The sequence below is a fragment of the Perca flavescens genome, chromosome 23, assembly GCF_004354835.1.
Source record: "Perca flavescens isolate YP-PL-M2 chromosome 23, PFLA_1.0, whole genome shotgun sequence".
Lineage (NCBI taxonomy): Eukaryota > Metazoa > Chordata > Actinopteri > Perciformes > Percidae > Perca > Perca flavescens.
Genome location: NC_041353.1, coordinates 5,040,146 through 5,053,487, shown reverse-complemented (window position 1 = coordinate 5,053,487; position 13,342 = coordinate 5,040,146). Strand labels below are relative to the sequence as shown.

The window sequence follows — 13,342 nt, the reverse complement described above, 5'->3', positions numbered from 1 at the left end:
AATGGTCCTTGTGGTAACAATTCTGATTCCAATTCCGATACTAATTTTTGATTTCGATTTTTATCGTTTCTCGCTCCCGATTCCTTGAGGGGTGGAGTTGAAACGGGTCACATGCTTATTTCATATATAAGCGGAACATTTTATTTTCATTCAATGGTGATTTACAGTTTTACTGGGCTTTTTCAGCCACACTTTAGAACGCCGACTACTGTGCTCAATGGCTTGCGACACAACAAGCGGCCTGCCGCTATGGAAACAAAAACTTGAGAATCTTAAATTTGGAATCGATGATCGGATTCGAAACCAAATTTTTGAAACGATTTCAAGTTGGAACCGGTTCTGGATGCCCAATCCTTTTGTCAACTGTTTATAGGGTCAAGAGTGAAGACACTGAGCATGTTTTGAAGATGGTCAGCAGTTCCATGAACACAACAAACTATAGAATTAGCTTAAACTTGCACCAAAACAAAATGGTATGCTCCTTTTAATACCAAAGTTGCAAACAAACTCCCAAACACAGTTTTACAGATGGTTAATTAACTAAATTTATATTGTGCTTTTCTAGTCTTAACCACCTCTCAAAGGGCACAGCTCTGTCAATTAAATCAACTAATCGATTAGTCAACAAAATCGTATAAGTGTTAGTCAACTAAGAATTTCTTTAGTCGAGGACAGCCCTAGCCGGAATGTGATTTTGGGTCCGTGCAGGGATTTTAAAACCATCTTTCTCCGTCCGGATGGCGTTCTGTTCTCCTCTGCATCCATAAGTGTATTTTCTCAAAAAGATAACTTGTCCTCGTGCAGCTTTGATCAACACATTCTTGCCAACTGGGAATAGAACTGAACTCAGAATATTTCACTTGAAAGCATTTTATGCTTTTTCTTTCTATGCTGTTAGAAGTGATGGCGTCGCCTCCATCTCTTTCACTCTCTTTCTGTTGTCAGTCTACTCTGTCCTCCTTTCTCTCTAGTTTTCCACCACGTTCCACCTCCCTGTTTAATTTTAATTATTGCCAGTCTGTGTTCCATGACGAGCGAACGTTGGCAAGTGTGTGTTGTGAGTAAAATATGTGCGATGTGATGTCAGTTATGTGGCGGAATGCAGTTCTTCCACCCTCCCTCTCAGCATATTCGGTCCTTTCCGACAGAGGTGAATGATGCTCGGATGTCAAGTTTGTGGTGACACGGTGTGTGTGTCTGTGTGTTGAGTTACAGGAGGAGGGGATGGGGTGGGGGGGCGGGGCAGGGGGGGTTACAGGAAGGAAGCCTTGCTGGAATATGATTACATCTCCCAGTAAACAGGGCCGCAGTAGGAAATGGATCCACAGATCCTCAGGTCATCAGCCTCTACATACTGAGGCCACCAGTGAGTGATATCATTTTTATGACACACACACACACACACACACACACACACACACACACACACACACACACACACACACGCTCTGGTACACCACATACCTGAACACATAACATAATTATATGTCTGCTTTTCCATAGACGGGACTTTTATTTAAAACTAGATCCCGTCGGAGTCGTCTGGTTTGTGGGAAAACCGTGAACCAAAAGGGTTGTGATGGGATGTTTTGTGCGTGTCCGTACGGTATATTTAAGATTTAAGAGAGAGAAATGTTGTCTGTTACAAACGAAAGGTAACAAGATTTTCCGTGGATTATTTGTTAAAGACACAGCGAAATTGTGGAAAACTGTCACTTCCCGGAAACTGGGAATCTTTAGCGGTGACCTCATCCTGCGGTAGTAGGTGTCAACTTGGAGCCATTTATCAGTACAGGAATTTACCAACCTGAGGCTTCCCGTAACCTCAACCTTGGATTTAATATCGTTACTTGAGCAGTGCCCAAATTTAGTCCAAATTCTAGCCCAAAGTGGGCATAGTTCCATTAAATTCCTGCATTGAAAAAGGGCTTATAAAGTCTTAAAGGTCCCATGGCATGAAAATTTCACTTTATGAGTTTTTTTAACATTAATATGCATTCCCCCAGCCTGCCTATGGTCCCCCAGTGGCTAGAAATGGTGATAGGTGTAAACTGAGCCATGGGTATCCTGCTCTGCCTTTGAGAAAATGAAAGCTCAGATGGGCCAATCTGGAAGGTTACCTCCCCTTTCTCTGCTTTGCCCGCCCAGAGAAGTTGGCCCACCCATGAGAGAGAGAGAGACATCATGGCTTTCAAACAAGCAAAGTGGCAGTTGGTCAAGGCCACATCCTCAGCGCCCCACCCCCCTCCCCTTTCTCCTCCTCAATAGCTACAGACACAGAAATGGCACATCCTAAGGAAAGCTCATTGTGGGACTGGCTCTAGTGGCTGTAATTCTGCACCAAGGCTGAATTTGGGGAAAGAGACTTCAGATACAGTATTAGGTGACCACTAATGTCTATATAAAAGAGACTTCAGATACAGTATTAGGGGACAACTAAGATCTATATAAAAGAGACTTCAGATACAGTATTAGGTGACCACTAATGTCTATATAAAAGAGACTTCAGATACAGTATTAGGGGACAACTAAGGTCTATATAAAAGATACTTCAGATATAGTATTAGGTGACCACTGATGTCTATATAAAAGAGACTTCAGATACAGTATTAGGGGACCACTAAAGTCTATATAAAAGAGACTTCAGATGCAGTATTAGGGGACCACTAAGGTCTATATAAAAGAGACTTCAGATACAGTATTAGGGGACCACTAAGGTCTATATAAAAGAGACTTCAGATACAGTATTAGGGGACCACTAAGGTTTATATAAAAGAGACTTCAGATACAGTATTAGGAGACCACTAAGGTCTATATAAAAGAGACTTCAGATACAGTATTAGGGGACCACTAAAGTCTATATAAAAGAGACTTCAGATGCAGTATTAGGGGACCACTAAGGTCTATATAAAAGAGACTTCAGATACAGTATTAGGGGACCACTAAGGTCTATATAAAAGAGACTTCAGATACAGTATTAGGGGACCACTAAGGTCTATATAAAAGCATCCAAAAAGCAGCACGTCATAGGACCTTTAATAAGTTACAGCCCTGCAACAGCCTTCTCTTTTGGTTTCTACCATGTATCTTCCACCCAAAAATCCTCCTTCAACAGGAGTTACATCTTGTTAAGAAGGTAAAGAGTCAATTTAATGTTTTTATTTAATGTTTATTTTTTAGAATTACACTAAACTTATAGTCTGGCTATCACCAGACCAAGCTCAGTCTTTTAAGATTGAACATTAGTCTGGGGAGTCTGCTCTGTCTTTTCTACTGCACAAGAGCTGTGGTCAATGGGTATGGTTCAAATGAGTCTGTACGCAATTGGATAGTCCTTCAACCCGCAGATTTGTAACGGAAGCAGGATAGAAAAATGTACAGGTCTCCAGCCTGAGCTGCAGGGCGAAATCAAATCGCCGGTAGATCGGGCTGGGTTTACCCAGTCTAATAAATCCTTTCAAACTGACTAGAGCCTCTTTGCAAAGTTTGTAGTTGCAGGGCTTCAATAATGGATTTTTGATAGGGTGGATTTCTCTCGATGAGTGGAGCATTTTTAGGCCTTTAGTGACAGGACAGCTGAAGAAATGAAAGGGGAGAGAGAGGGGGTCTATACATGGGCGCTCGCTCTACCAACTGAGCTATCCGGGTGCCCATGGAAGAAGAGTTTTGATACCTCTTTCATCGCTGGCGCTGCGGCTGGCTGCGGCTGGCTGCGGCTGACAAATGGTTAGCACTGCCACCTGATTATTTCACCGCTACCGAGCTTGTTTTCCATACGGCTGCACTTTTATCACGTTTTCCAGCTATATGATGCACCTCGGAGTGGACCTTGGGCTTTACAGAGGGGTGGTGTGGCCTTTGCTCTTTATTTCTGATGTCCCAGCAGACCACGTTTGTTTCCTTTTGAAGAGCAGGGGTGAGACTTGAATCCTTGTCGGGATAAGGCAAGGAGAGAGCAACTCACCGAGTTCATTTGCCATGAACTAAAATGATTTGACTTTCATATCAGGTTTATAGTATGCAGAGAGCTGTGGTTCCCTGTAGCTTTTGGTCAAATTTAGTTTGAACGGCTGAAGCTGGATCTTAAATATTCAGCCTGTTGCATTGTTTTAAACGGGCTTCACTCATTTTAAACCAACTGGGTACTGAGTTTTTCCAGAGGATGATAAAACTGCTAAGATTTAGAAATCCCAGAATCTGCTCTGTGTTGACCACAGACTCCACTTATGGAGAAGAAAGAATAACTTTTTGGATAAATACTCAATGATATTTTAAGCGAGATGATTGCACCAGGAAAATTAGATACAAACCCACACAGATGTCTCTGTTGCTTTCTCCGTCACACACATGCACTCAGAAGTTATGACATTGCCTCGTCATAAGCTTTTAATGGCCTCTTTGTATTTAGTTGCCATGGTGAGCCGAGCTGCTGTTATTGGCGGCGGCAGTGGCCTTCCCGTTCAGAAAGTTGAGTTCATCAATACATAATGTCTGGACTTCAGACAGATGAGATCTTGTAAAATGAAGAAAGCTTTGCTGTGTTTGAATGTGGGGCTTCTAATGCCTTTTTAATGTTTTGAGAGCTGTTGTGAATTCACCCAGATTTCATGTTTGACTCTTTTGCTCCATCTCAATGCCATCCTGTTAAATATGTTATTAAAAATCAATCTGTTGCTGTACACTACAAGTGTACAATTATGCAAACTCATTGGATGCATATCACGGTTTCAGTGTCAAAGTTCTGTTTGTTTTAAAGTAATGCAAGGAAAAGAAATGGTATATTGGTTAACAGTAGGTCTTTATTTTTTTTAATTTTATTATTTCAGGACAATGCACATTGATAAACATGTACAGCAGTACACGTAAAAGTGCCAGATTGTAGCCCGGGGGCTAATTTCCCACTGTAGTCCATTAGGCAGGTTGAAGTTAAAAAATAAAAATGAAAAAAGATATACAATAGTAACATTTGCTATATAAAACAAGGAGAAACCGAAAAAGAAAAACAGGACAATTCATTAGTAGGTGTTAAAATGGAGACACAGGTCATGGGCATTGACATATATAATGGACCAACAGACCCCGTTGCTCTGGACGGAGACCAGTGAAGGCTATTAGAAGCACTTTTCCAGTGATAGCCAGCTTTACTGCGCAGCCTCCAACTGAGAGGGACAGCGTAAAGGTGACGTGAGCAACGTGTCTGAAAGTTGTAAGTCTTCTGGTAGCTGTGCCAAGAGAAATCTCAATCATTCCCAATCTTACAGAGGAGAGTGTAGATATATGTAAGGAGATAACATGGGCACAGGCTAATTATTGCTAACTAAAATGCTAGTTAACATTAGTAATTAATCCTAAACTGCTCATGTAAGTCGAAACTGCCTGCAAGCTTATCCTGTACTATACGGTAATTCCTCTACTATGTGACACAATCGTTTTTTACAAAAACGTTTGCTACGGAGCCATAACGTGAGATACAAGGTAATGGAGCCTTTTATACATTGTCGTGTTTCTTTAGAACTAAACAATGGACAAATAGAGTCTGTAAACGCTTCAGATGTAAAGTTATTCGCTGTCAAGTGGCGGCAAAATGAATCCTAGTCAGTGGAATGCTAACGGGAAGTGATGGCCAGGTAGCAACAAAATGGCGCCATAGGAGGTTTGAGTTCTGAAGTGAAGCTTACCCCCTTGGTCATGTGTCACACTAGCGTCATTATGGAACCCACGGTAGTTCCCGCCCTTCAATAGCGTTTGTGCGCTACGATTAACCAGGAGTCCATGCTCTCGCGAGGTAACGGAACAAGATTTGTGTCCAAACCTTAACTGCTCAAAGTAAATGCCTAACCACCAACCAATCAGGCTGCTTCGTAGGGCAGGTCTTGCCTAGAACTGCCGTGGGTTCCATAATAACGCGTCACGCTAGGGCTTCAACTAGCATGTTTAAGCTAACGCACGACAATAAAACGCTACCAAAGCTATTCCAAGTTTTCAGTAAACTGGGAAAACAAACTATTTACTTTCTTTTAATTTATTTAGAAAAATGTCAGCTCCAGTGCCGTCTTGCTAACGGTAACTTATTGGTGTTACCTGAGGCGCTAGCTATCGTTTTTCACTGGAAGTTGCTGTGTCACGTTAGCTGGAGCTGTCAGCATGTGCTCTGCTGTAAAAAAGTGTTAGAAAAAGCGAAGACACACGTCCAAATCTACTTGTAAAAACAGAGAAATTGTATTGTTTTCCAGGTTCTGCTGTGTCTAAATGCTAAAAATATCCAGAGACAAGGTGTGTTTTGCTTGTTGGAAACCTGTTGTGTTGCTAACAGCATGGTACACAAGTGACAAGATATATTCTGTAATTAGAGCAAATGGTTTAGTTCATGGTGCATACCAAGCTGAACAAGTACCCAATGTCTTTTACCGAACAATTTAGTGATCCTTTCATAGTGATTATATACACACACACACACACACACACACACACACACACACACACACAACACATAGCACAGGTAGTTCCATAAAACACACAAAACTGCCAAAACATGATGCATGATGTCATTGTTGTCTTCAGATCAAGTGTTAATGACACACACACACACACACACACACACACACACACGTAGCAGTGACCACCCGTCAATCTGTGATAAACGACACACCCTGTCGACCAATGTCAAGCTGGAAACACCTGATTGACTGCGTGATGTATGAGTGTGTGTGTGTGTGTGTGTGTGTGTGTGTGTGTGTGTGTGTGTGTGTGTGTGTGTGTGTGTGTGTGTGTGTGTGTGTGTGTGTGTGTGTGTGTGTGGGATGGAGAGGGTGAGCGTGGAGCATTGTGGGTAATATTCGTTGACTCCCACGCTGGTGTCGCAGTCACCGGGACTGGGTCGTCGTAGATCATCAGCTGTCTGCCGCTGCTTACGTCAAACACCCCGCTTCTTCTGCTCGGCCTCGGCCCTCTGCTGCTTCACCAGCTGTTTGTATACCGTTGCCTTGTAAATAATACCACACACACACACACACACACACACACACACACACATTTTGCTTACTGACGTCTCTATAGAAGCTACTGAATCTGATCAGGCCTGTTTGCTGGGAGGCTGGGTTACGCAGGCCTGGGAGAGGTCTGGCCCTTAATGTGGAGCCCCAATCAGACTGATTTATTGGCCTTTGGTTCAGGCTATGTTTGGAGTGTTTTGTTTAAACTCTAGAGCATTTAATCCTTTATTTATTCCATGTCTATTTTGCCATTCAAACATTAGAAGGAAAGAAATAACCGAAACCATATTTGATATACACTTAATGTTTGTTTATGGGTCTGCAACTGACTTATTATTTTACAAAATGGTATTATTATAAATGTAGTTTTCCAGAGCCCTCACTGAAATATATAAATGTATTGTTCTCTCCGAGCAACAGTTCAAAACCCATTTATAAGGGGGGAAAAAGTATTCACATTTAAGAAGGTGGAACCAATCTATTTTTGGCATTTTAGCTTAAAAAATCCTAATTAATGTTTTGTCAATCTAATTGAATGGGTTAATTGGAAGCAGCTCTTCTTGAGGTTTCTCCCATCTATTTTGTTAAAAAAAAGTGATTATTTGTATGTGTCCTCTTTTAAGAGGAGTGTGCTCCGCTTTATTATGAATTGAGATGGTTTTTTGATTTTTTTATCAGTTGCATTTGGAAAGCATACCATCATGATGGCAAAATGTAGTTTGGATTGAAACATTTATTCAGCTAATGTGTTCTTAACAACTGCGACTGTCCTCCACAAATTTGCCACGAGCCCACAGTACATTAAAATGTTTTACTGCACACAGTATTGTAAACAAATACTGCAATTTCTTCCAAACTAAATCTTTGGTCTTCATGAAAAAAAATTCCCAACATTCAAAGATCACTGTAGATTTGGTTTGCAAAATTTCAGAGTTTTATCTCAGAAAGTGAATTTTTCAAAAATGTTTGAATTGTGTCCCCATCTGATACAAAATCAACCATTGTGCTTTGGACGTCTTCCCTGCGAGTTCAAAATGCTTGGCGTGCAGAGCAGCTATAAAAAAATGTTGTCATTAATTTACATGTAATACCGTGTCTCTAGTATGGGACTGCTTTTGATTTTTGACTGTGCAGCACTTTGGCTCAACTCTGTTGTTTTAAAATGTGCTTTATAAATAAAGTTGGATTGGAAATTTGCTGTGATGCACTTTTTTTGATTATATTGTATGTCTATACTGCATGTATTGTTTTTTATGTGAGGACATTTACCCGGAATAAAGATCATCAAACAGGTTTGTTTGTTTGAGTTTTAGACCAAAATGTGAGTGAGCTTTTGAATAGAACATTTCGTTGTGCGGTGGAAACTTTCATAGCACGACATCTCACTAGCTGTGAAGGCCACTGGAACTCGGGCCAAAGTCAGATTGGCCAAAAAAGCTGCACACTTCAAACAGGAAATGACACGGGGAAGGGCCAACAGGAAGCGTGAGGCAGAGCCGTAATGTTGTTCTTGTGTGTTTTCTTTCCCGTCCGTTCCCATTCCCTCGCTCGCCGTGGCACGGCCCCAGGCCAAGAGAGGAAGGAGAGAGGAAAGAGAGTGAGAGAGTCAGAGAGAGGAGGGCATTTTGGGGAACCCTCCCCCCTCCCTCCCTCCCATCCCTCTGGTGGCTCCATCCACAGACATTAAACTGTCCTGAACTGCTTCCAACCTTTGAGAATGCTGACTCAAACCTATGTGCTTTATTGTGTTACCACATATTAATGGTGGTTTTATTGTTGTCAGTGTGGAAAACGCTGATTTTAAAATACAATGCAATACATAAGCCCTCTGCTATTGGACTTCTTTCATTGGGTGGACAGAGGCATGTCTCCAATGGGATAATGTTGCTACATGTCTGTTGGAAGTGTAAGTAGGAAAATGTTAACCATAAAATCTTTGTGAGGTGATAATATATCGGCAAAGTAAGAAATTTTATTTTTGAGCCAATCTCCGCAGCACGGGCACCGCCAGATGACGGTCCTTTCAGGGGCCATGGTGGTGGAGTTTAGCCAGACGATGACAGTTAAGTTTAGGCACCAAAACGACTATTTAAGTTTAGAAAAAAACGACTGTGGCATGGACTAAAACACTCCCCGAGGAACGAACGAGCATTTCCTGGGTGAAGGTATTTTGTTTTCGCCGCAAAGTGAACTCCGCTCTCCCGCTTGAAATCGCTATATTTTCCGTTGACACCACGTCGTGCTATTTCATTTAGAGATTATTTTTCCTTGAATATTTAAGTGTTTTGGCATGGCTGGCCAAGTGGCACTATATCCAGGTATTGAAAGGGGGATTTATTAGTTACATGTTTTTTATGTGATCAAAAAACTGCTTTTTTTTTAACAAATCGCACCCTGGCTATCGGGATTCATTAGCTTCACTACCGGCTATCGGTCTATCCCTACATGCACGGAGTTTAAATGTGAGCTCAATTAGGAGCTGACATGCATCTGCTCAAATATGGTGAGTTGTTCATGTTGATATTGTTCCCGTGGATGGTATCTTATTGGCATTCAGCAGCAGGACTCCATGAGCGCCGTGACGCACTCAAGCACAGCAGGCAGCATTAATCAATGTGCCGAGCAATCAACACCCAGCCTAATTCAATCACCCTTCAACAGAATGCTGCCATTAGGACAAGAGAGGAGTGTGTGTTCACACCGCTGTTAGGTCTGTGTGATTTGTGTATAGACAAGAGTGTGAACAGGAAGACGCTGCTGATAGAGAGTATTATGAAGAGGAGTGCTGGGTGAAATTAGGGTTGCCACTTTTGGAAACGTGGGGCCAGAAAGATGACAGCGGAGTTGTTTTTGTCATTTTCTTTGAAGGGAGTTGAAGAGCAGACAAAGAAGTGGCATCGAGTTGAAAAGACACTGACAGTGTGTTTTCCTGGTAGGCAGCAGAGCTGTTCATTCATTCATTTCATTCATTCATGTTGTGATAACTGGAGACAGTTCTTGACTAATTCTGAGCAATGGTGACAATGAGGACTTTAACCATTCTGTGTTTCCTATTGAAGTCTCTTTTCTGACACTTTTTGTATCCTTTCCAAGCCGTGTACTTTTTTTTCTTAGGTAATATTTGACGTGTTCTGCCATGTAATCTGCCAAAACACTGGCTCTCACATTTTCTGTATTTGTAAATTAACTAATTATTATTATTCTGCTAATGCCTACCATACACTAGAAGACTCTGAACAGACTTTGCAACGACTAACACAATCATCTCACATCTAACATTAAAGTCATACTACGTAAAGACTGGAGATCTTGCAGGGTCACACATTGCATACTGTATGTGGCTACTCCTCATAGCATTCGGGGATGGGAGGAAAACTTGTTCTGGTTTATTGGCATTTCTTTAAACCAATCAGAATCGTCTTGGGCGGTGCTAAGCATCGGAGAAAAGCCAAAATATCCTCTGGAAGGAACTTGTTTTGGTGGAACATGTGTATGTTTAAAAGTTGTTTTAGTCGTGCAACAGAAAACTCAGATTGGACAGCTAGTCTAGCTAGCTGTCTGGATTTACCCTGTAGAGATCTGAGAAAAGGTTAACCATAGTCCTCATACATCAACCAAAGTTTAAAATGCCAACACAAAGGAAACCCAAGGCAACAGATCTCTGGCCTAAATGAGGACTTTCCCGGCGGCAACAGAGCAATCCCGGAAGTGGAACGTCAAGGATATAGACTACACATTGCAAGACTACAGTCGTTTTGAAAAACTGAACCAACCAAGCTAGCTAGCTACTGCTAGCGTTAGCTGGTAACTTAAGAGAAAGTTTGCAGATTTTCTGTTCTGCCGTATATGCAGATGAATGCCGGCAGTACCCGGAGGTCTGCGTTTACCCGGAGGTCTGCGTTTACCCATCGGTAAATCTCCTGTTGGATGAGGCGCTTCAGAAGGGTGGAAAATCGGCAACTTTCCCTCATTAGTGTTTAGCTTAGCAACCATCAACAACACTGGCTGTAGCCGTTTGCTGCTTCCTGTTTGGTCCTGGAGGGAGCGCACCCATTGGTTGTTGACAATGTTGTTGACATGATTTAACTTCACAACCAAGACATAATATCAACCACGTTTGATTTTGTCGGAACATCCAGACAGGAAAAAGACCGATTTGGACAGAGTTTTATGACCCCATTACACCAAACGATTGAGACGACGGGAGCGCGCCCCAACTCTAGCATGACTCTCATGATTTCATTCCCATATTGAAAATTAGTCTGCAACGGTGGAATCGCTTGGAAAGTCGTTTGGGGTAAGGTCGGCATTAAGGTGTCTTTAAGCTCAATCGGGATCTTCGAGGTTGCGATTCAACTAGATCACTATGGCCCAAGAAGATGGCTAAAAAAAACGTTCACAATCTCAAATCTGAATTTAAAAATGAAAGTATGGACAAAAGACTGAACCCTTGTTGAATGGACAAATTTAAATATGTAGAAAAACTTCCTCAGCTTCAATCTAAAGAAGAATCCTGTGAACCTACTGGCCCTGTAGAACAACAACAAAAATTAAACCATTTTGATAATTGATCATATACTCTCTGGCTTCATTTTCTCAAATGTGAGGATTTGCGGCTTTTCTTCATCATATGTGACCGCATATAAAAAATCTTTTGGATTGTTGGTCAAAACAAAGCCGATTGAATACATCACGGTGGGCTCTGAGAAATTGTAGACGCCATTTATTTTTTTTTTTTATGATTAAGCATGGAAATAATCTGCAGATAAAAATAATCATTAGCTGCTGCTCTAATTAACAGTGCTACAAAATGCCTGTATCCACATCTGCATCGACCTACGCCAACTAGTCTTAAATCATCTCTGCTCTCTACAGCTGTCGCTGATTTTTGTCAACCTGTGTGCCGTGTCTCCTCTCTCCAACACCAAGAATCGAAAGCCCCATCGCAGCATTGACAGCGTCTCTGTTGCCAGTTAAAATGAAGAAGGCTGCCACCAGGCTGAGCTCTTATCTTGTGTGTAGATTAAGGAGACAATGTATCAGCGACTCCATCCAACTTACAGTATCTGTCTGTTCTCAATCAAGTGGGTGTTAAGGCGAAATGTGTGGAGGGCCCATTGATCTGGTGTTTTAGAGAAGGCCCCTGCATGACTTAGGGTTGGGTACCGAGACCCGGTGCAAATACGGCACCGGTGCCTTAATGACCAGTATCTACCGGATCGAATAGCAACGTGGATTTTGGTGCCTCCATTACGATGCCACGTAAATGTCCCCACTGCCCTCTGATGCTCCGAAACCGACATTAGAGGCAAGAGAAGCATCGCTGCATGTGATGCTAGTTAAAAATACACTTGACAGCCGGTAACGTTAGCCTACCGTTAGCTAGCAGTTGGATTACACACGGTTAAAATGCTGACCGCTAACGTTCAACACTATAAAGTGTGACTATATTTCACTTTAGAGGACAACAGCCTGCAGCTGCCGTTGTTGGAAAAAACAACACAGACTTGAAACTCGCCGCCCTCATGGTGCATTCAAAGTTATTGTAAAATACCCTTTTCCCATCTAGTGGAATTTACTGATGAAATAAGTTGTTATAAGTTATTGTTATTACATTTTTAATAAATAATTTCATTTTGAACATATGGTAGCATTAAACAAGCCGTTCTTTAATGTTGTTTTGTGCTCCTTTAACTTTTTTTTTTTTTTTATCTTTTTAAAAGTATCGTTTCGGGCACCTTTTAGACAAGGCACCATTTTAAAACTTTCATCTTAGCACCGGTATCGGAAATAATCCATGCAATACCCAACCCTATGCATGATTGGACCTATGGGTGCTGTCGGGAGGAGACTGAGGGCTCCATCAATATCTTGCTGAACCCTCCACCTCTCTCCTATTACCTCACAGTTTCTATGTATCTCAGCTTACTTATTCTTTCCCTCACATGTGGGACTCCTTATATAAACCCCACTTGAAATTCAGAACGTTTCGACCACCAGAAAGATGTAGAAGATTACATAGGATTACAAAGTCCTTGGGAAGGCTCCTTCTTGTGACTGCTTGTAAGGTGACGAAAAGGTTATTCTAAATGGGCCACACAATGCAGCAGGATGTCATATGGCTTGTATCATTTGATGCAGATAGCGCACAAGCAAAATGATGAAAAAGACCGTAGTGGTAATAAACTAGAATGACCCTTTAAGTGATTATTATTATTAAACACAGTGAGTCCAAAATGTATTATTAAGCTTAGCACACTGTAGGCTCTTACATTGGGGTCCCAAGAAAACTCTAGGGTCACCAGATGTTTAAGGATTAGGAAGGAGAAGATATATCTGATATATATCTG

The 13,342-nt window shown here is 41.7% G+C and overlaps 1 protein-coding gene across 1 annotated transcript in view; it reads left to right on the top strand.

Moving 5' to 3' along the window:
- Window positions 1–13,342, top strand: part of usp6nl (USP6 N-terminal like) — a 111,999-nt gene that overhangs the window by 26,787 nt on the left and 71,870 nt on the right. The window lies entirely within an intron of this gene.